The sequence below is a fragment of the Triturus cristatus genome, chromosome 1_2 (genome assembly GCF_964204655.1).
Source record: "Triturus cristatus chromosome 1_2, aTriCri1.1, whole genome shotgun sequence".
NCBI classification, from domain to species: Eukaryota; Metazoa; Chordata; class Amphibia; order Caudata; family Salamandridae; genus Triturus; species Triturus cristatus.
Genome location: NC_140580.1, coordinates 686,714,318 through 686,736,642, shown reverse-complemented (window position 1 = coordinate 686,736,642; position 22,325 = coordinate 686,714,318).

The window sequence follows — 22,325 nt, the reverse complement described above, 5'->3', positions numbered from 1 at the left end:
GAGTGGACAGTGAGTGCACAGAAGTGTTGTGGGTCCGTCTGCTGTCCAGATGCTACAGGAGCCAGTGTCACATCCATGATATTAATTGCCACACAAGAAGGATGTGGATTTTTGAATGTGAGGCTCAGCTGCAGATGTATCTTGCAAGGTTCATGTTGCATGAGCTAAGCTTGCTTAAACAAGGATAGAGGTGAGAGAGTCTAATGTTTCCAATTTTGAAATGGAGTGGAGATGCATGCGTCATGGGGGCAGGACAAATTTAGTGATTGGCAGAGATTCTAAGGTATGAGTTAAGTTCATAGGCAGTTCTTGTGTAGAAGCCGTGATGTATCCATATTGTCCCAATGTGAGTGGTTAAACATACAGGGGTGTGAATCAGAGTATGTGAGCTTGTTAGACTGGTTAAATCCTGTGCAAGGTATGGTATTAATAGGTAGATTTAATATGGGTATAACCAGGTAGACAAGGTTGAATTCTAGTAGGAGATGAGAACTGTAGTCTGTGTCACTACGGTCAGAGATGACTGTAATAGGGCAGTTTCAATGAGTGAGGATAGTTGTTTATGTGCATAAGTCAATGGGGGTATGGAGCATGGAAGTCATATGTGGATGTGAGAGGGCCACAGTGAGACAAGCTTAAACATGCAATTTGTAACTAAGTGGTGAAGTGTATGTAAAGGGTATGCACAATTTATGTAATTTAAGGGGCTGAACTGTGAAACGTGAGGTGTTGTATAAGTGAAGTACTTTGTGTTTGAATCTGTGGATGCATTTGTTTTAGAAATGACAATCTATAGAACTTAAGCAGAGTAGGGTGGGTGTATGGTGATATGCGAATGACTGAGGACATGTTGTGAGATGTGGTGATGTGTTAAGTGAGTATGTCAGAGTGGGCTGTGATGCTACACATTGTGATATGATTGCAGTCCAAGATATTACTGAGGGAGCACTGGTGAAGAGAGAGGTCCATTTGACATGTTACGTTTGACATCTGCTGAGGTGGTGATGAGTACAGTACATTGTTTACATGTCATGTATATGAGTGGTGTTGTGTACATAGTGATGAAGAGTGGTGCTGTGAATGTAGACGTGGACATAAGAAGGGCAGCACCAGTATGAGATTGTAAGAATAGGGTTATAAGAGTTTGAGTACATGGCTGGAGCTTATGGGGAATATATGCTTTTCCATCTAGATGCACCAGAGGAGGCTTATGACGTGTTTGTTTGAAAGTTTTGAGAGATGACCATGTACTTTGAGCTGGATGTGAGAGCGGTCATACCCGCAAAAGTATAGCTCATGCAGGCCATGAGGTAATGTTGAAATGTATGTATTTGTAGATTATGTGGATGTAAGTAGGCAAAAACAGTTACCAGATGAAATATGAGGATGTAGAATGTGTTTGCTGCAGCTTGCTGTCTGCCACTGAATGTCCATGACTGATTGTTGTAAAGGCTGCTTTGAGTACACTGGCATATTTACAAAACATATTGCCAACACAGGACAATTTGCCTCCACCTAGCCTTGCCTTGTCTGAGTTGTGTGTGGGCAGATGTGGGGAATTACCCTGTGTAGGTAGTTGTAGTCACTGATTGGTCATTCTTGCCCTTTGTTACTGTCCTTGGATGGAGGTGGTGATAGCTTATATTGTAATGTCATGATGCCGGAACATTGGATAGCAATCCATTGCTTAGAGCGCTTTAGCCTCCTCAAGTAAGAAGTCAAGGATGTGTGTTGTTATGCCACCTGGGGTCAGAGTACTCCAGAAATGCATCCCCACACTTCACAGTAGACTACACATGCATGGTTATTATTGGCATTCTGACTTTGAATGTTTATGGTATGGGGACACCAAGGGAGATGGACTCATTGTGATGATATCTCTGGTTGTGCTGAGGAAAACACATTGCACCGTAAGCAAACATACGTGACACTGGAACATTACACCCAGTTCCAGAAGTGTTTGGATTGGCAATATTTAAGAACCTCTAATCTGGTTTGGCAAGGGTAGCCCATATGTGTGTCCATGAGGGCTCCCATTTTGCCCATTAAACACTGCCGTAGAGCGTGAGGTCAATATGTCTTTGTTGAAGGTCTCATTGACGTTTTAATAGATATTGAGACAGTGTTTCAGTCCCAAAGGTTTCCAAAGCAGACTTCATTCTGCACATATCCCTCATCCTCGCAAGATATACCCATATCCTCTGGCTTCAGGATGGCTATGTCGATTGTGTAGGAGAGACACTGATCAAGCCACCCCCTATCCTCCTCAACAGTTCTGGCATCTTATCTTACTCAATAGGCTGTGCACTAGACCCTCCAACACTGCTGGTGAATCCTATGTCCTGAGACTCATGCATACTCCTACTACTCTGCAGGACACAATCTGCACATTCAAAATGTTATTATTGTTTAGCGGCACACACTACAGTCTAAGGAGATAGATGCAGAATTGCAGTGAATGACATTCTCCGAAGATGACCTTGTACACATACCGATTCAAAGTTGTGTGCAGCGCATCCAGTCCACACATAGTGACTGGATCCTACATTGTTGTTGGCCCATGCTTCTTTCAAAACCAAGATGGATTTTGTCTACAAAAAATTCAATGACGAATGTGAGACAACTACTTCTAGGCTGTTGTAGTCAGAGCACTGAAATCAGTACAGAGTGGCTGGGTCTGTGGAGTAGTGTGTTGTGTGGGCCAATGTCCTCTGGGCTGTACTGTACAAAAATGCATCACAATGTCATACTTTTGTGAGTACATTGGTGTGATGTTGCCCTGTGATGTTTCAGTGTGTGTTGTGGTGGACTCACGCATTAACTTTGTGATACATATATTTACATGGAAAGATACACGTAGCAAAAAACACTTCTCCATGATCTGCATATAAGAAGCAGTACTTTTATGATATACAAATACCATAAGTCAGACCAGTTGAGTTTATGGTTTATTCACCTTACCTACAAATGTTTCCTTTTCTTCCTTTTTTAAAGATGTTATATCATATATTATTAAGATATGTTATCAATATATAAATATATATGTATATATATATATATATATATATATATATATATATATATATATATATATATATTCACTTAAAAAACCATAGGTTTCACACACGTTATAGTTAGGAATTAGCATTTAAAAAACCTTGCAAATTCACTGAAAAAACCAGAGGTTTCACACATGTTATAGTTAGCTGGACATTTCACTCGTACAAAACCATTGAAATTCCCCCGTTATAGTTAGTTCAGCTAACTATAACTCGCGCGCCCGCAATCCACTGCTGATGACGTCACATATCTTTCTGAAAAATAAATATATTTTATATATGTATATCTAAAGGTTAATGGAAGAATAAATGGGAAAATAAGTGTCTAAATGGATGTTTTGTTTTGTAAAATTAATTGTATAACTGACTTATTAACAGTATCTTAGTGAATACTGATGACATCATCGATTGAGTATGTGTTTCTGAACAATTTTAATATGTTTAATATATATAGGGAAAGGCCAGTTGAAGAATAAGTGGGTGTACAAGTTTGTAAATGGATGATTTTCTGTGGTGCGTAACTGACTCTATGTGAATCATTAAATGTATCTTACTGCAGACTAGTAACTAAACTGTGTAAATGTTTCTATGTGTCTGTATGTTGGTGTATAAGTGGCTACATGGTTTTGTGAATAGCTATATGAGTGTCTATTTGAGTTATTGACTGTTTTTCTCAGTATCTGTATGGGTTCCTGAGTGTTTGTGTGGGTAGGGTGTGTGTTACTCTGTGACTAGATGTGTGAGTGGGTGATTCTATGGGTGCATGGTTTTAAGAGTGCATCTGTGATGGACTGTATGGTTGAGTGAGTGTATGTATGGGTATGTTAGTGATTTAATGTATACCTCAGTGGTACATTTGTGACTAACTACACATTTGAAAGGCAGTATATATGCGTGTAAGATTATATAAGTGGGTAGCTGTGACAGTGTGTGATTGTGAGAGTGACTGTATGGATGAGTGTGTGCTTGTATCAGTGATTCTATAAGAGCGTAAGAATGTGGTACTATTTTTGAATAAGTGAACTTGAGTGTGTATAACCGCATAAGTGAGTAAATGGGAGTGTGATTATTTGCAAGACTGACTAGGTGTGAGAGTAGCTCTATGGATGATTGGTGGTTTGTGAGTGTCTATATAGGTGTATAAATGCATATGATAGTCTTGTATGGAGTGACTGTAAGTATGAGTGACGGTACAAGTGAATGAGTGGAGGTGTATGTAGACCTAAGAGTTAATAAGTGGGTATGTAGTTATTGGTATTGAAGTATGTATGGTTTTGAGAATGGAACTCTGAAATTTTTAGTCGGTGTATCAAAGGTTATATTAGGGTGTGAGAAGATGTGGTAATTTATCACATGGATGACGTCATCAATGATGTCATCAGTGATGTCATTTGAGATGTCATCAGTGATGTCATGAGTGATGTCACTGACCATGTCATGAGTGATGTAATATGTGACATCATCAGCAGTGGATTGCGGGCGCGCGAGTTATAGTTAGCTGAACTAACTATAACGGGGGAATTTCAATGGTTTTGTACGAGTGAAATGTCCAGCTAACAATAACATGTGTGAAACCTATGGTTTTTTCAGTGAATTTGCAAGGTTTTTTAAATGCTAATTCCTAACTATAACGTGTGTGAAACCTATGGTTTTTTAAGTGAATTTGCAAGGTTTTTTAAATGCTAATTCCTAACTATAACGTGTGTGAAACCTATGGTTTTTTCAGTGAATTTGCAAGGTTTTTTAAATGCTAATTCCTAACTATAACGTGTGTGAAACCTATGTTTTTTTAATGAATTTGCAAAGTTTTTTAAATCCAATTTTTTTTTTTATTATTTCTTTTGAGATTTTTTTTTTAAACAATATGCTACCTATGTATATAATCATTGATTTACTGTACCCTGCAATATGGAATGGTTCACCTTTTTTAAATAAATGTTTAGATATATTTGAACAACATAGTTAATATCTTCTACAAACCTTTATATATATTTTTTTTTTAGGACGGTGCGCGTACGTAATATCTATGCTCCGTGTGCGCATGCGTACGCGATTTACGTAGGCATCCGTACTTCGTCTGCGACGCTTATGCGCTCGCTTCCTACATGCATGCGCGCGTGCACCTTATGCGGCACCGCCGTACGCGCATGCGCGCGTGCCTCTAATGGGCGTGCGCGCGTGCCTCTAATGCGCATGCGCGCGTGCGCGCATCTTACATACGTGCATGCGTAATTTTACCGTGCGCGTACGGTAAGCGTACGGAGGGCGCATGGTAGGTCATGTGATCCAGAAACAACACTTTTCATTGGTTTAAACTTCTTTTATTTCCAGAAACTTCCAACACCACACCCATTCCCCTCATTATTGCTTGTGATTCCCTAGGAGAAGGAGCTGAAGTGTCTTTGGGATACAATGGCAGAGCAGCAGTCCTCTTCTGGGAGTGAGCAGGACAGCATTATCAGAAAGAGAAAGAGGAAACAGAAGGATTCTTTTGTCTGGCAATATTTTACATTTCCAGAGGGGCAGAAGAAAGTCAATGCTCCATTAGTCACCTGCAAACTTTGTGGGCGTGTCTTGTCTAGAGGAGATCCAAAGAAGAAGTACTCTTTAGGAATCTTCACTATGTTCAGACACATTCGGGATGTACATCCTGCGACTTTTGCTCGACATACTGAAGCAACCCCTCCAGTAAGTCATCCGAGCACATCCGCAGAAGGTCAGCCGAGTACATCATCGGCAGCTCAGCCGAGCACTTCCTCTGCGGTGGAGCGTCACCCTCTTCCGCTCCTCTGGACATTTACCCTCGGTTTCAGAGAGTATATATAAGGTGCAATACTTGCTACTCTCTTATTGCTTTTGGGGAGTCTAGTATTCCTCTAATAGACAATAAGATAGAGCAGCACAAGTGCGGTACCTTATAATATTGCCATTCTTTCCTTCCTCTGTCCCTGTATTAACACAACTGCTCTTTTAAGAGCCACCTTACCTCACAATTTTTTTTTTTTTTAATCACTTTTTTTTTTTTTAATTTTACCGTACGCGCACGGTACGCGCACCCATTTTTTTTTTTTTTAAATAAAATCTTTATTTCACCCTTCAAGGTACTTGAGGGACCACAAGGGAAATGAGAAAAGTAGAGTGAGGAGAAGTGAAAAAAAGGGAGTATGAAAGTAAATGTGTGATAAATACAGATATTTCAAACTTACCTGACCAACAAAATAAATGTAAATGTAAATGTGCTTATATAGCGCCGAAACACCCCTAGGGGTATCTTAGCGCTGTACTCATACCGCTGTAGGAACCCTTCCTGGCTATCCGTGTGAAGTGTCCACTCCTGGGCACCCCCATGGTGAAGCCAGGCATCCCAACGCTGTTGGGGCCGTTGTGGAGATTAAGCAAGCTATTGCCCAGAGTTGCAGCGTGGGACCCATGATTAGAATAGGCACTGAGGCGAGAATATCAGGTCCGAGAAATTTAGAGCCCGAGACCCTGCCGCGGCGGGAATCGAACCCTGGTCCTGGACCAGTGCTCTGCATCGAGGTGTGCCGCTCTAACCATTGAGCCACACTTCTCCACACTTAACTTAATTATCAATAAATGGTTTTTTTTAATTGCTAGAAAAAAGGATTAATTTTCCTAAATTTTCTTTCTCAATCTGGAAAAAAATTATTAATATTTAACAATACATTTTAGAATACAGTACACATATTTTCATATTTAAAAAAACAATATTTTGCCCATTTTTTGCTGTTTTCAGAATATATTGAATTTCACTGTAAATCGTGACACCAATTGCATTCATCACTTAACAGCGGGCAAAAAAATTAACAATCTGCAAGATTGTTTAAAAAAAGCCCTGAATCTCTTCTCAGTAAAACATACCTTTATAGAAATGTAACATATTTAATAAAAACATCATCTAAAAATAATAACTATTTGCAATAAATATCGTCTGTAAATCTTGTTGCTTAAGCACATACACCAAAATAATATCTGTCAAAGAAGTCCACAAGAGAAATTTTTACCTTTCCATGAGGCCAAATGGTAATTTTTAAATTCTTTTTTGATGAAATATCCAATGGTAATCCAATAAAATCGCAAAAATGATTTGTTCAGATGTTGCAATTTGTATCTAAAATTTTGCTTTCAGAAAAATTAAATAGGAATTTGGTAATTCTGCAGGCAAACGTTGCTTGAAAATCAATTGAGAATCATTACACAGTGTCCAGCCTTTTTCACATTTAAGATAAACTGTGTAATGACCAGAAGTTATAGAAGGTCCATCATGGAAAATTATTGCAACTGCAACAAAAGTTTTTCCAGATATTGATAATTGATGTCCTGTAAACTTCTTTATTAAAGTGTCCAATTTTGAACCATCAGCTCTACAACGTTGCATCATTAAAATTACATACTGTCCATATTTCTTTAAAAATAACGTTGAAAACATGTCTGATTTACATTTACAACATTCCATGTTGTGATTGGCATCTTTAACTAATTTACTAAAAGTCACTGATTTAATCTCTGGTAATGTTAAATATATAAACCTTTCTGAATCAACATTAGAGCTGCATGTGTTGAAACAGTTTTCACAACTATGTTCCCATTTATATGAGAGACCAAACATATTTTCTATTTCTACCCCTTCTTCTTCAAGTACCATAAGGATATACATCAAGAATTCCTGTGCATCTTGCTGGACATTTTGAGTAAACTGTGTACATCCTGAACACACATCTAAAAGTTTTCTAACATCAGAAGCACTTTCTATTTTAGTTTTATCAATACTCAGCTTCTCAAAAAGAAAACTCATCAGAGAACAAAATCTTTTTTCATGATTTACTATTATCTGCTCTTGCAAACTTTCAAGATAAAATACAACATTCAGCACTATATTAGCGTAGCAGTTGACACCAGAGCTATTTTCAAAATGACAACCAACAACCTCTTGAACATTTTCCTTTTTCTTTTTGCTTGCAATCACATCACTCTCCTTTTGTTTTCTCTTCTGTACATCCTCATTACAGATATTCTCAATTCTCCTTTTCCGAGAAACAACACGTTTTTCAAACACAGGATACTGACCTAAATGAGGAGCATAGGTTCTTCTTAATCTATTATACTCCTTTACAAAATTTGCATCAGCACTAACTTTTGAGTCATCAAAGTCTATCATGAATAAACCAGATAATGTTTTCACTCGTGACAAATCAACATATGCCATACCTTCTTTGAACACAGTAGAACCAATGTTTACAAAAGCACTATCTACAGTAAATCCTTGAGATTTGTGAATAGTTACAGCATATGCTAGAGAAAACGGAAACTGCTTCCTACGTACATATAAGTCTTTTACAAGCAAAAAACGGACTGAACAACGACTAATGTCTTTAACCTCTTCAATCTGATCAAATTTTATTTTTAAAAATTCAATCCCATCTTTTTTCTGGTATTTCACAAAACCCACAACTTTACCCATAGCTCCATTCACTAAACCTTTTTCTACATCCAAAATTCTTCTTAAAAATACTCGACAGTTCATACAAACAAAAAGATTTTTTTCTAATCCAGCTGCTTTCGAAATGTTCTTCTCTAAAGAATCCAATTTATTTTTCAATTTGCCTGTTAATGTAATAGTAATTCCTTCATGCTGAATTTTGTCCACTGCTTCCATTTTCTTAATCTCTTCCTTTTCCAATTTCATCATTTGCTTGCCTCATATTGGTAGTGAGTTCTTTGTATTCAAAGAATGACCAAATATTCGCATTACCAATACTTCCTAATGACTTCTTCGTGTCTTCATGTGTCACAGTATTAAACACTGGTTGTCCTTTAACTGGAGTGAGCTGCAGAAGATCCCCAAAAACTATAACATGTTTTCCACCAAATAACACGTCATAGTCTCTCTTTAGAATTTGCTGCATTCTTAAATGCACAAAGGCAAGCATTAAGTTTGATACCATGCTTACCTCATCAATAATGAGAACTTGCATCTTCTTCAACACTCTTGAATCTTCGAAGCATGCTTCTCCTGTTAGCTTGTGATATTCTATTTTGTTCTCATGCTCCACTGGTAACATTAGCAAGAGATGTAAGGTAATTCCTTTTATGTTATATGCTAACCCAGTTGGAGCAGTAACAACACAAGACAAAGTTGAATCTGTTTTTTGCTGTAGGTAGCTTCTGATGACTTTAATTAAGAAACTTTTTCCAGTTCCAGCTTGTCCACTCACATACATCCTGATTGGTTCAAATGATGTGCATGAGCACTCTTTCTTTTCATGTAGTAATCCATGATCAATTTTTTTTGTGACTTCTTCATAAATTTGTTGTTGTTCTTCATTCAGTTGCTGTTCCAAATTTGGTAAGTCTATTAAATCTTCCTGAGCTTGATTCATAGCTGTTTCCACTTCAGTCATTGCTATTGCAGCTTCATTTTCTACGATTGGTTGTCCTAGGGGATCTTGCCTGAGCGTTCCAGAACTTTGGCTGTCTTGAGAACTGTCTCTAGCTACTTCAGCTGCAATTGTAGCTTCCTGTTCAATTTCTTCATTTAACATTTGTACATAATTTGTGAAAGTACTGCATTCAATCGTATCTTTACATGCATTAAAGGAATCTTCATAGCTGTGAAAATCTCCAAGTAATTCATCCTCTGAACGCCATGGTTTAAACAGCTGTAAAAGTGCTAAGTAGTAAAATTCCTTTTTGTCAGGAGTGTCGCAACTCAGCTTCCTGTGATTAATCAAACTTCCTTTTGTTTGCTTCACCAAACATCCTTCCTCACCAATGACTTTATATTTTCCATTGTTGATGTCTTCTGTGGCTTTCCGTGTAAAAATGTAGTTCTGCAGCACTTCATAGAGACACATGTTCTCAAGATGACGACTTCTTTTTGGGTAATATGTGTCCAACATGTTTGATTTCAAAATATCTGTACTTTCCGGGTCGTTCTCTGCCAAATATTCAATTTCTCCAACAGATTTCAGTACCCGATTTCGCATTCCTGCAAGGCCTAAACTTACCCAAATTATTCTTCTGGATTTGGAGTACAGACTTGCAGATGATAACCTATCTGAGCATTTGTAGGGTCCAATTTCTCGATGCGATAACATCTTTAAACTGAAACTGTATAGCTTCTTACTGACAGTCTTCTCGTGAGAAATCTCTTCCCACATTTCCTTCAATTCCGTTTTCTCAGATTTAGTGATGTAAGATGTGACATACCGAGCAACAGCAATAGAATTGTCAGCAACATACTGTATATCCATGTTAGCATTCCACATGGATAAAATGACTGGGTTGTAGTCCTTTATATATTTTGACTCTTCTTTTCTTCTTAGGTTGTACGTATTTTTGGGAGATTTTCTTGTAATAGTATGTCGCACAGCTGACATAAAACTGTTGACTCTTCCTTTTGAAAGAACAGGTCGTGGAAATCCAAATCGACATTTTGTGTAGAATTTTTCTTTACTCTTGTACTTTCGTCGACAGTATTTTCCACACCGATGACTTTGGAAACGTTAAACTTGCTCTTTTAAGTTTTTCTCTTCTGTGCTTTTAGGTATAGCACATGTTGCATATTCTTCGATGAAACTTAAAACTGCATCATCAGAATCTGTTCCAAATTTTGGGGCATCCTTGATCCACAACAGCATATGAATATGAGGAGCACCTCTTGCGTGGTACTCTTTTCTCCAAAAGAAATCCACAACTTCTCCAAGAGGTGGATTTTTTTTATTGCAGATGAAGGACATCATAGCCTCAAATCTATGATTGAAATATCTGCAAACATTAACCGGATCCAATGAGCACAATTCTCCTGCTGTCTTGTATTGGATGTTTTCAATATTTGAATTTGCCTCTCGAAGAAAATCCAGAAGATCATCCCAAGCGTACTCAGCACAGCTTAGGGTGAGAAACCATGTAGGAGTTCCTAAATTCCGTAACATACATTTCAATTCTCCATGGAGTCGGTACCAATATTCATTAGTTCCACGCTGACAAGCCATCAGATTCAACAATTGTGATTCCAAATGATCATCTCGCTGTTGCACTTTGTTCATAAAATCCTTTGCAGACAGCTTATGTAGATGTACTCCACTTTTTAAAATGTGATTTACTGCATAAGATAGTGCAGACAAGTCACTTTCAAATAAAAGATGGAACAAATAAGGAATACTTTGACGAAATCTTGGATCTTCTGCATATAATCTTGTAGTCCGATACTCAGAAGCAGGAATCTGTACTGGACGTTCATCATATCGTCCACCTTTTCCTGTAGGAAACAGCTGGGGAAAACAACGAGCTTCCAAGCTCTCCTCCCATACACTCACGGGAGTTCCTTGTGCTTTTTTCATCTGAAACAGATCAATAGTGTTTGCCATAACTTCTTTTGAATGAAGAGGATGTATGCTGAAATGTTCATAAATTTCTTCTTCTTTTGACTTATCCACTTTTTCAATTTGCCCAGCTGATATTCCTGAGTCTGGTAGTAAAACTTCTTCATCTTCATCCATATAAATTGTTTCATACCATTTATTATTTCTTTTCAAATATAAATTTGCTCTTTGTACTTTTCGTACATCTACCAGCTCCTGCCAAATTTTCTTATTCTTTGTTGGTACTCCATTAACCAGAATAACTAATGGTTCAGTTTCCAATCAATCTGCATCAATTGTTTCCATATTTATTTTCAAATCCAATGGCAAATAGACAACTCTTCCTTTTAAACCTCTTTGTAAATCCGAAGGAGGTAATTTACCTGTTTTTGGCTCCATACGCACTATGGTCTGAAACGGATGTACACATTGAATGAGTATAGACTCATACGTATTTAAATCACTAAGTTCTGCAGGAATATCAACCAATTCTAAATTATTATGTACAGCTCTGGCTGGCATTCTATTTTCTTCTAACTTGTTATAACAGTATTTACAAATACGCTGATCTTCACCCAAATCAAAACTATTTTCCAGAAATATATATGTTGCAAAATCCTTCCACTTATAATTATCTTCATTTTCAGTTTTTTTATACAGATCAACATTTCTTGTTTGAATTTTGTAATGGCTTCTCCGGCAACAAATACAAGTAATATTTGGTCTTTCGTTAGAGATGAAAGTAAATGTTGTCATTTGATCCTCAAACTTTTTACTAACAGTGGGTTCTACATTCTCTTCCACATTTTCTTCAATAACTGTGTCATTACCTGCACTTTCTTGTTCTGGACCAAAGTAACAAAACTGAATTTCATCAGTAACCTTCTGTACATCTGATATAGATCCACGGAACAAAGCCCTATTCAACTCATTTAACTTTTGTGCTGGACTTTTAGCAAAATACAATCTTCTCACAAACTTTCTCATTTCAGTATGATGAACTGCCAGCATCCTAAAATGGTGAAAAACACTTTGGCGAACTTTCCTAGAAAGACAAGCCAGAGAATGTCCTTGCAAACCAGTATTCTCTCTCACTCTACATGGATCTAGTCTTTGAAGCACCTTAATCTTCTGTTTAACACTTTTTTTACTATATTCTCTTAGAAACTCACGTAATTTATCAATAGATTCTTGTCGTACAGTACAAATAATACTACAATTCCAAGTGTACACTGGGGCTTTAGGACGTCTCCCCATAACCTCATCAGCTATCACTTCTTCCTCATTTCTTGGAACCATTTTCTCCTTTTCCATTACACAACCATCTTTCACTTCATAAGCACGACCTCTGGTGTCAACTGCATGCAGCAAACTATTACTTTGAAGATAACTCTCTTCATTAAAAAATGGTTCAGTACTTGAACTAGGCATCCATTCTCCTAAAAACACTTTACAAAAGTTATTTCTTTTCACTACTCTTTTCGTTTTGCTTTGTGACTTCATTACATTGACCATTTTATCTAATGTACGTATCCTGTTCAAAATTAAAATGAATAGTTTTCTTTTCAAATCTAAAGCCTTAGCTACAATTGATTCAATTTCTTTCTTTCTCTTATAAAATTTCGCTTTCTTCTTATATTTTTTCACATCCTTTAGCAAATTGGACATCACTCTTCTCTGAAACATTTTTCTACGAATGTCTTTAAATGCTGTTTTTCTTTTTGAGTCAATCTTTATTGCTTCTGATTGTACATTAGAATTTAGTAATTTCTCACTTTTGTCCTGTTGCTTTCTACTTGAAACACTATTTGCAGTGGGGACATTTTTCAAATTTTTTCTTTTTTTGAAGATATTTTTAAAAAAATCCTTAGTCTGCTTACCAGAAGACTTTTTCTTTTTTCCAACATGAGGATCTTCAACTAATTTGGGTCCTCCAGTTGTCTTCAAATATAAATGTTTTTTCTGTTCTTTTCTCTTTCTTGATTTTATAGGCATCTTTAATTTATTTCACTGTTGTTCAGCAATACCTGAAAGAAACTAAAAAAAAATACCTTTATATAATTTAAATATATTACTATATTTTTTTTGAGCTTTTCAAATCTTATAATACTATCTACCCCTTTCCTATGAGTGAAAAACACAATAAAACCAACACAAATTAAAGCTTCCCCTTTCCTACAAATGCAATTCTAAAAGAACCTGAGTAACACGAATTAAATCTCTGACAACAATTCCTGTGTGCGCACAGACTCATGGTGTGATTCTAGGCAGAAAACGAAATTTGATTTGCAATTTGAAAGCACACTTACTACTGTGGTAGAGCAAGTGATAATTACTCTAACAGTCTGACACATTTTCATTATAGTTTTCAGAAACAGAAAAGAGCACATGTCCAAACAGCTTTTTGAGACCATGAACATGTGTAACCTGGATGACGTACTACACTCTAGCAAAGGAAATGAGCCTTGGTGATGTTCAATGTATTAGCATTTCTCACTGCTATCTGAAACACCACACTGCGCTGAATAGTAAGCATGACTGTACAGGAGAAACAGCTTGCTCTCTGCTAAGAGTGTGCTTCTGGAGACTGTCTACTGTCAGGTGCAAGAGAGATCTGCATGGACGCTTGCACAACTGCATAAACACTGGAGACATGTATGTAAGACTACATGTGTGGTAAGGGTTAATAGGACTTTTGAACATGTACAAACTACATGACCCATTGCACAAGTGGAAGGAAAATCTACCATGTTGATTTCAAATGTGTTAGCATTGCCCTATTATTTGTGACATATTAATTTGGGCTGAATGCTAACCAACACAGTTCATGAAAACAAGCTTCCCCTTTCCTACGAATGTAATTCTAAAAGAACCAGAGTAACACGAATTGAATCTCTGACAACAATTCCTGTGTGCGCACAGACTCATGGTGTGATTCTAGGCATAAAACGAAATTTGATTTGCAATTTGAAAGCACACTTACTACTGTGGTAGAACAAGTGATAATTACTCTAACAGTCTGACACATTTTCATTATAGTTTTCAGAAACAGAAAAGAGCACATGTCCAAACAGCTTTTTGAGACCATGAACATGTGTAACCTGGATGACGTACTACACTCTAGCAAAGGAAATGAGCCTTGGTGATGTTCAATGTATTAGCGTCACTCACTGCTATCTATAACACCACACTGCGCTGAATAGTAACCATGACTGTACAGGAGAAACAGCTTGCTCTCTGCTAAGAGTGTGCTTCTGGAGACTGTCTACTGTCAGGTGCACGAGAGATCTGCATGGACGCTTGCACAACTGCATAAACACTGGAGACATGTATGTAAGACTACATGTGTGGTATGTTATGTTATGTTATTTTTATTTGTACCGCGCACAGCTGCCCCAGCAAAGGGGCGTCCTGGCGCTTTGAGAAGGTGAACACAACACAGCACTAAAAGCGGACAAAAGGAGACGAGACACAACAGATAAGCTAAACAAATAAAAAGGTCTTGATAGCCCGTCTAAACTGAAGGAGTTCATCGATGGCCCAGATTTGTGGAGGAAGAGAATTCCACCAACTCGCTGCCAGGACTCGAAAGGAGCGGCCACCAATTCTGCTCAACTTAAACGCGGGACCACTGCTAAGTTCTGGCCTAGCGATCTAAGAGTGCGAGAGGGGACATAGGGGATCAGCAATTTCTCCAAAATTTGTGGGGGATTACCCTTTAGGATTTTAAATGCAAAGCAGAGAACCTTAAATCTAATCCTCTGGCTGCACAGGGAGCCAGTGGAGAGAGCGCAGAGTATTGGACACCGAGCATCGCCTAGGCAGACCTGTCACCAGTCGGGCCGCAGCGTTTTGAACCCGCTGGAGCCGCAGAAATTCTGACTGGTTTATCCCCGCCAGTAGGGAGCTGGCATAGTCCAGCCTGGACAGCACTGATGCTTGGACCACCAGCTGTCTTGTGGGTGCATCAAAGAATTTGAGGATGGGTCGAAGTCCTCTGATGATGCCATAGCAAGAAGCCGCCACCTTCTTGGTATGACAGATGAAACTCAGAGAAGGATCAAGCCACACCCCCAAGTTTTTTGTCTCTGCCGCTGGGAGAGGAGTCACACCCAACTCCGAAGGCCACCATTTGTCATCCCACAAAGCCACCTGTTTACCAACCACCATAATCTTCTTGGTGTTTAACTGGAGACAGTTGGAATTCATCCAGTTAGCCACTTCCCGCAGACCATCACAGAACCTGGGAGCCTCCAGGTCTGTGGCCCCACTCAGTGTGACCGCCAGCTGCGTGTCATCTGCGTAAGAGACCATGGTCAGGCCCCACCGCTTGACGACCGCAGCCAGCGGTCTCACATACAGATTGAAAAGGGTGGAACTCAGTGAAGACCCCTGTGGGACTCCCTGGTCTAGCGGGTAGGATGACGACTTACCGGGCGGGATCGCCACCTGGAATGACCTATCCGTAAGGAAGGAACGAAACCAGTGCAAGGCGGAGCCAGAAACGCCCACCTCCTCAAGACACCGAATCAGAATCCCGTGCGAGACCGTGTCAAAGGCGGCACTAAGATCTAATAACAGTAGTGCCGCCGTCCGACCAGAATCCAGCACGGAACGCAGATGCTCGACCATCGAGAGAAGGGCCGTCTCCGTGCTATGACCCGCACGGAACCCGTTCTGGGTAGGGTCGAGAATGTTAAGCCTACCAAGATGGTCTGTAAGAGTGGCATTCACATGGGCCTCCGCTATTTTCGTGGCCCAAGGGAGAAGGGAGATAGGGCGGTAGCTTTCAGGTTTAAGGGGGTTAAGGGTCGCCTTCTTCAGAATTGGCGTGACTACTGCCTGCTTCCATCTAACGGGAACCACTCCAGAAGAGAGAGACAGGTTGATCAAGGACAGCACCGGGGTATGGCAAACCGGTGCCAGGGTCTTGAGTTGGGCCGGTTTCAGCGGGTCTGCCGGAGATCCAGACTTGATTTTGGCACTGAGAAAGTCAAACACCTCCAGAGATAAGGGGGGTAAGATGGAAAGGCATTCCCCCTCACCTAAGGTGCGACCAACCTGCTCTAGCATCAGGGAACCCGTTGGGAAAGTGCGATAGATGGCTTGCACTTTTTCATGGAAGAAAGAGGCCAAACCCTCACAGTGTGAGTCCGAGCATATTTCCACTGCAGTTGCTCTCTTCGCCATCAAGTCCTTTAATACTTTAAAAATAAGTTTCGATGGATTGGCAGAGTTCTGAAACTGTTGAGCATAAAAGGAAGCGCGAGTTTGACATACTGCCCTGTGATAAATCTTGACCTTGGCCAGATAACATATTTTCAGATCTGGGTCGTACGACTTCCTCCATAATCTTTCGGCCTGTCTACAGGCCCTCTTAAGAGATGCCAAGGAAGTGTCATACCAAGGGCTCGGCTCCCTCTGGTGACACTTGGACCAACACATAGGAATCATAGAATCGAGGGCACCAGATATCCACTCACAGAAGGAGTCGTATCCACAATCGACCTCGGTGAGCGGACCTAAAGGAACCTTCTCGAGCTGATGGTAAAAATCATCCAGTCTTAATTTGTTCCAGTGTCGTTTAAGAACAAGTCTATCCTGAGATAGAAAAGGAGAGTCAGACAAAGAGCATGCCGTTTTCACCAGCATGTGGTCTGTCCAGACCAACTGAGAGGAACCAAGAACTCTGAGTCCTTCTAGATTTGTAAAGAACGGGTCAAGAATATGCCCACCTTTATGTGTGGGGAAAGTAATCATCTGCAAGAGCTGTAAGGCCTCAAGATCCGCCAGAAAGCTCCTAATAGAGGGTAAAGAAGGGCAGTCCAAATGGAGATTAAGATCTCCCGCAACATTAAAATTTGCGCGTCCTAGTGCCTCTATGCTAATATACTCAGGAAGAGCAGCCCTAAAAACAGAGTCACAGCCCGGAGGCCGGTAAATTAATAACCCAGAGAAGGTAAACTGGTGACTAAACGCTATTTTAAATTGGGCACCCTCACACCCCAAAAGTTCAGCGGCTTTCCACTCGCAGGGATAACACCGTTTGGTGGCCATCGCAATACCTCCACCTCTAGTCGTCCGATTTAAAGTGAAAATAGCATACTCTGGGGGAAAGGCTAGGTTAATTATCGAGGAGTCAGAGTCCTGGAGCCACTTTTCCGTCAGAAAAAGCACATCCGGCGAACCATCAATAAGAAGGTCGTAAACCTCCTGATGGTGCTTTACCACAGATCTGACGTTTAAGCTCCAGATACTCAGGTCCCGTTGTCCTATCCTCTTTATAACAGGCCCCAAGGAGCATATAAGAGAGGGGGGTTCCAATGACCAAGCACCACACCTACAATGATATGGGCCACACAGCGGGACTACAGGCGAAAACTCACAGCGTGTACATCGGTCCCGAAGGGCCAGTAGATCGGCCCTACTATAAGTTCTCAAAGGTATAGTCATGATGGCCAGGTCCAGAGTTCTGCCGCGAGCCGCTCCTCCTTAGCGCGGACGGGCAGGACTCTGGCACGACTCAGGCACAGCGAAGGCACGCCCACTGCACGTAACCGCTGCGCGTTGGAGGGAGCTTTAAATAGGCGTCCCTCCACTCAGCCGGAGCACTAGACCGCTCGTCAGCAACACCCACCCAGAGTGACCACCACTCCAAGATGGCGCCCAAAGTGACCACCACTCCAAGATGCCGCCCAAAGTGACCACCACTCCAAGATGGCGCCCAAAGTGACCACCACTCCAAGATGGCGCCCAAAGCCAATCCCACCCCAGAGACCGGACCGGCCAAAACAGCGGTGAAGGAACCGATTAGAGTGCAGGTGAGGGGGTTACAATAAATCCGATTAAAATCAGGGCAAAATACAACTAAGGGTTAATAGGACTTTTGAACATGTACAAACTACATGACCCATTGTACGAGTGGAAGGAAAATCTACCATGTTGATTTCAAATGTGTTAGCATTGCCCTCTCATTTGTGACATATTAATTTGGGCTGAATGCTAACCAACACAGTTCATGAAAACAAGCTTCCCCTTTCCTACGAATGTAATTCTAAAAGAACCAGAGTAACACGAATTGAATCTCTGACAACAATTCCAGTGTGCGCCCAGACTCATGGTGTGATTCTAGGCAGAAAACAAAATTTGATTTGCAATTTGAAAGCACACTTACTACTGTGGTAGAGCAAGTGATAATTACTCTAACAGTCTTTTTCTTTTTCCCAACATGAGGATCTTCAACTAATTTGGGTCCTCCAGTTGTCTTCAAATATAAATGTTTTTTCTGTTCTTTTCTCTTTCTTGATTTTATAGGCATCTTTAATTTATTTCACTGTTGTTCAGCAATACCTGAAAGAAACTAAAAAAAATACCTTTATATAATTTAAATATATTACTATATTTTTTTGAGCTTTTCAAATCTTATAATACTATCTACCCCTTTCCTACGAGTGAAAAACACCATAAAACCAACACAAATTAAAGCTTCCCCTTTCCTACAAATGCAATTCTAAAAGAACCTGAGTAACACGAATTAAATCTCTGACAACAATTCTTGTGTGCGCACAGACTCATGGTGTGATTCTAGGCAGAAAACGAAATTTGATTTGCAATTTGAAAGCACACTTACTACTGTGGTAGAGCAAGTGATAATTACACTAACAGTCTGACACATTTTCATTATAGTTTTCAGAAACAGAAAAGAGCACATGTCCAAACAGCTTTTTGAGACCATGAACATGTGTAACCTGGATGACGTACTACACTCTAGCAAAGGAAATGAGCCTTGGTGATGTTCAATGTATTGGCGTTACTCGCTGCTATCTGAAACACCACACTGCGCTGAATAGTAAGCATGACTGTACAGGAGAAACAGCTTGCTCTCTGCTAAGAGTGTGCTTCTGGAGACTGTCTACTGTCAGGTGCAAGAGAGATCTGCATGGACGCTTGCACAACTGCATAAACACTGGAGACATGTATGTAAGACTACATGTGTGGTAAGGGTTAATAGGACTTTTGAACATGTACAAACTACATGACCCATTGCACGAGTGGAAGGAAAATCTACCATGTTGATTTCAAATGTGTTAGCATTGCCCTCTCATTTGTGACATATTAATTTGGGCTGAATGCTAACCAACACAGTTCATGAAAACAAGCTCCCGCTTTCCTACAAATGCAATTCTAAAAGAACCAGAGTAGCACGAATTGAATCTCTGACAACAATTCCTGTGTGCGCACAGACTCATGGTGTGATTCTAAGCAGAAAACGAAATTTGATTTGCAATTTGAAAGCACACATACTACTGTGGTAGAGCAAGTGATAATTACTCTAACAGTGTGACACATTTTCATTATAGTTTTCAAAAGCAGAAAAGAGCACATGCCCAGACAGCTTTTTGAGACCATAAACAAGTGTAACCTGGATGACATACTACACTCTAGCAAAGGAAATGAGCCTTGGTGATGTTCAATGTATTAGCATTACTCACTGCTATCTGAAACACCACACAGCGCTGAATAGTAAGCATGACTTTTTGATATGAGAAACAGCTTGCTCTCTGCTAAGAGTGTGCTTCTGGAGACTCTCTACTGTATGTATGTATGTATGTATGTGTCTTGTAAAGCGCACTGCTGCCCTGAGGCGTCGTGGCGCTGTAGACCGCTGGGGAACCCGTCCTGGCTATCCCTGTGAGATGGTCCCTCCAGGGTATCTCCAAGGTGAAACCAGGCATCCCCAGCGAATGTGGGGGGCCGTTGTGGAGATGAGGCAAGCTAATGCCCAGAGTTGCCGAGTGTGTTCCTGGTTAAGTAGGTACCGAGGCGAGAATTATCGAGTACGTTTTGACCCTGGTCCACAACCCTGCCGCGTCGGGAATTGAACCCTGGTCCCTGGCCGATTCTCTGCTTACGGATCTGCCGCCTCTAACCAGTGAGCCACACCTCTCCACTCATACTGTCAGGTGCAAGAGAGATCTGCATGGACGCTTGCACAACTGCATAAACACTGGAGACATGTATGTAAGACTACATGTGTGGTAAGGGTTAATAGGACTTTTGAACATGTACAAACTACATGACCCATTGCAGGAGTGGAAGGAAAATCTACCATGTTGATTTCAAATGTGTTAGCATTGCCCTCTCATTTGTGACATATTAATTTGGGCTGAATGCTAACCAACACAGTTCATGAAAACAAGCTTCCCCTTTCCTACGAATGCAATTCTAAAAGAACCAGAGTAACACGAATTGAATCTCTGACAACAATTCTTGTGTGCGCACAGACTCATGGTGTGATTCTAGGCAGAAAACGAAATTTAATTTGCAATTTGAAAGCACACTTACTACTGTGGTAGAGCAAGTGATAATTACTTTAACAGTCTGACACATTTTCATTATAGTTTTCAGAAACAGGAAAGAGCACATGTCCAAACAGCTTTTTGAGACCATGAATATGTGTAACCTGAATGACGTACTACACTCTAGCAAAGGAAATGAGCCTTGCTGATGTTGAATGTATTAGCGTTACTCACTGCTATCTGAAACACCACACAGTGCTGAATAGTAAGCATGACTGTACAGGAGAAACAGCTTGCTCTCTGCTAAGAGTGTGCTTTTGGAGACTGTCTACTGTCAGGTGCAAGAGAGATCTGCATAGACGCTTGCACAAAAGCATAAACACTGGAGACATGTATGTAAGACTACATGTGTGGTAAGGGTTAATAGGAGTTTTGAACATGTAGGAACTACATGACCCATTGCACGAGTGGAAGGAAAATCTACCATGTAGAGTTCAAATGTGTTAGCATTGCCCTCTCATTTGTGACATATTAATTTGGGCTGAACGCTAACCAACACAGTTCATGAAAACAAGCTTCCCCTTTCCTACGAATGCAATTCTAAAAGAACTAAAGTAACACGAATTGAATCTCTGACAACAATTCCTGTGTGCGCACAGACTCATGGTGTGATTCTAGGCAAAAAACGAAATTTGATTTGCAATTTGAAAGCACACTTACTACTGTGGTACAGCAACTGATAATTACTCTAACAGTCTAACACATTTTCATTATAGTTTTCAAAAGCAGTACAGGATAAGCAGCTGAGTGTGTGGTAAGAGTCTGCTTCTGCAGACTGTGTATTTTCAGTTACAATAGACATGTGCATGGATGCTTCCACAACAGCATAAACACTGGAGTGATGTATATAAAAGTACATGTGTGGTAAGGGTTAATTGGAGTTTTGTACATGAAGGAACAACCTTACCCATTGCATGATTAAAAGTAAAATCTACCATATCAATTTCAAATGTGTTAGCATTTGCCTCCCATTTGTGAGATACTGTTTTATGCTGAATACAAACCATCACAGTTCTAAAAAACAAGCTGCCCCTTTCCTACGAATGCCATTCTTACAGAACCAGACCACCACAAATTAAATCTCTGACAACAATTCCTTTGTGCACACAGACTCATGGTGTGATTCTAGGCAGAAAACAGTATTCATGGGTGATACCAGTACACCTTAACTTCTAGAGAAGACATACTCCATAATATCTTACAAGTTCAAGGCACTTAAATATCTTCCTTAACATAAAATGTAAAACACAACTTTAAAAGTGGAAGGAAAATGTACCATGTTAATTTCAAATGTTTTAGCATTTGCCTCTAATTTGTGATTAAGTGATTTCTGCTGAATGCTAACCATCACAGTTCAAGAAAACAAGCTGCCCCTTTCCTACGAGTGCAAGGCTAACAGAGCAACAGCAACACAAATTAAATCTCTGATAACAATTCCTGTGTGCACACAGACTCATGGTGTGATTCTAGGCAGAAAACAGTATTCCTGGGTGATACCAGTACACCTTAACTAATGGTGAAGA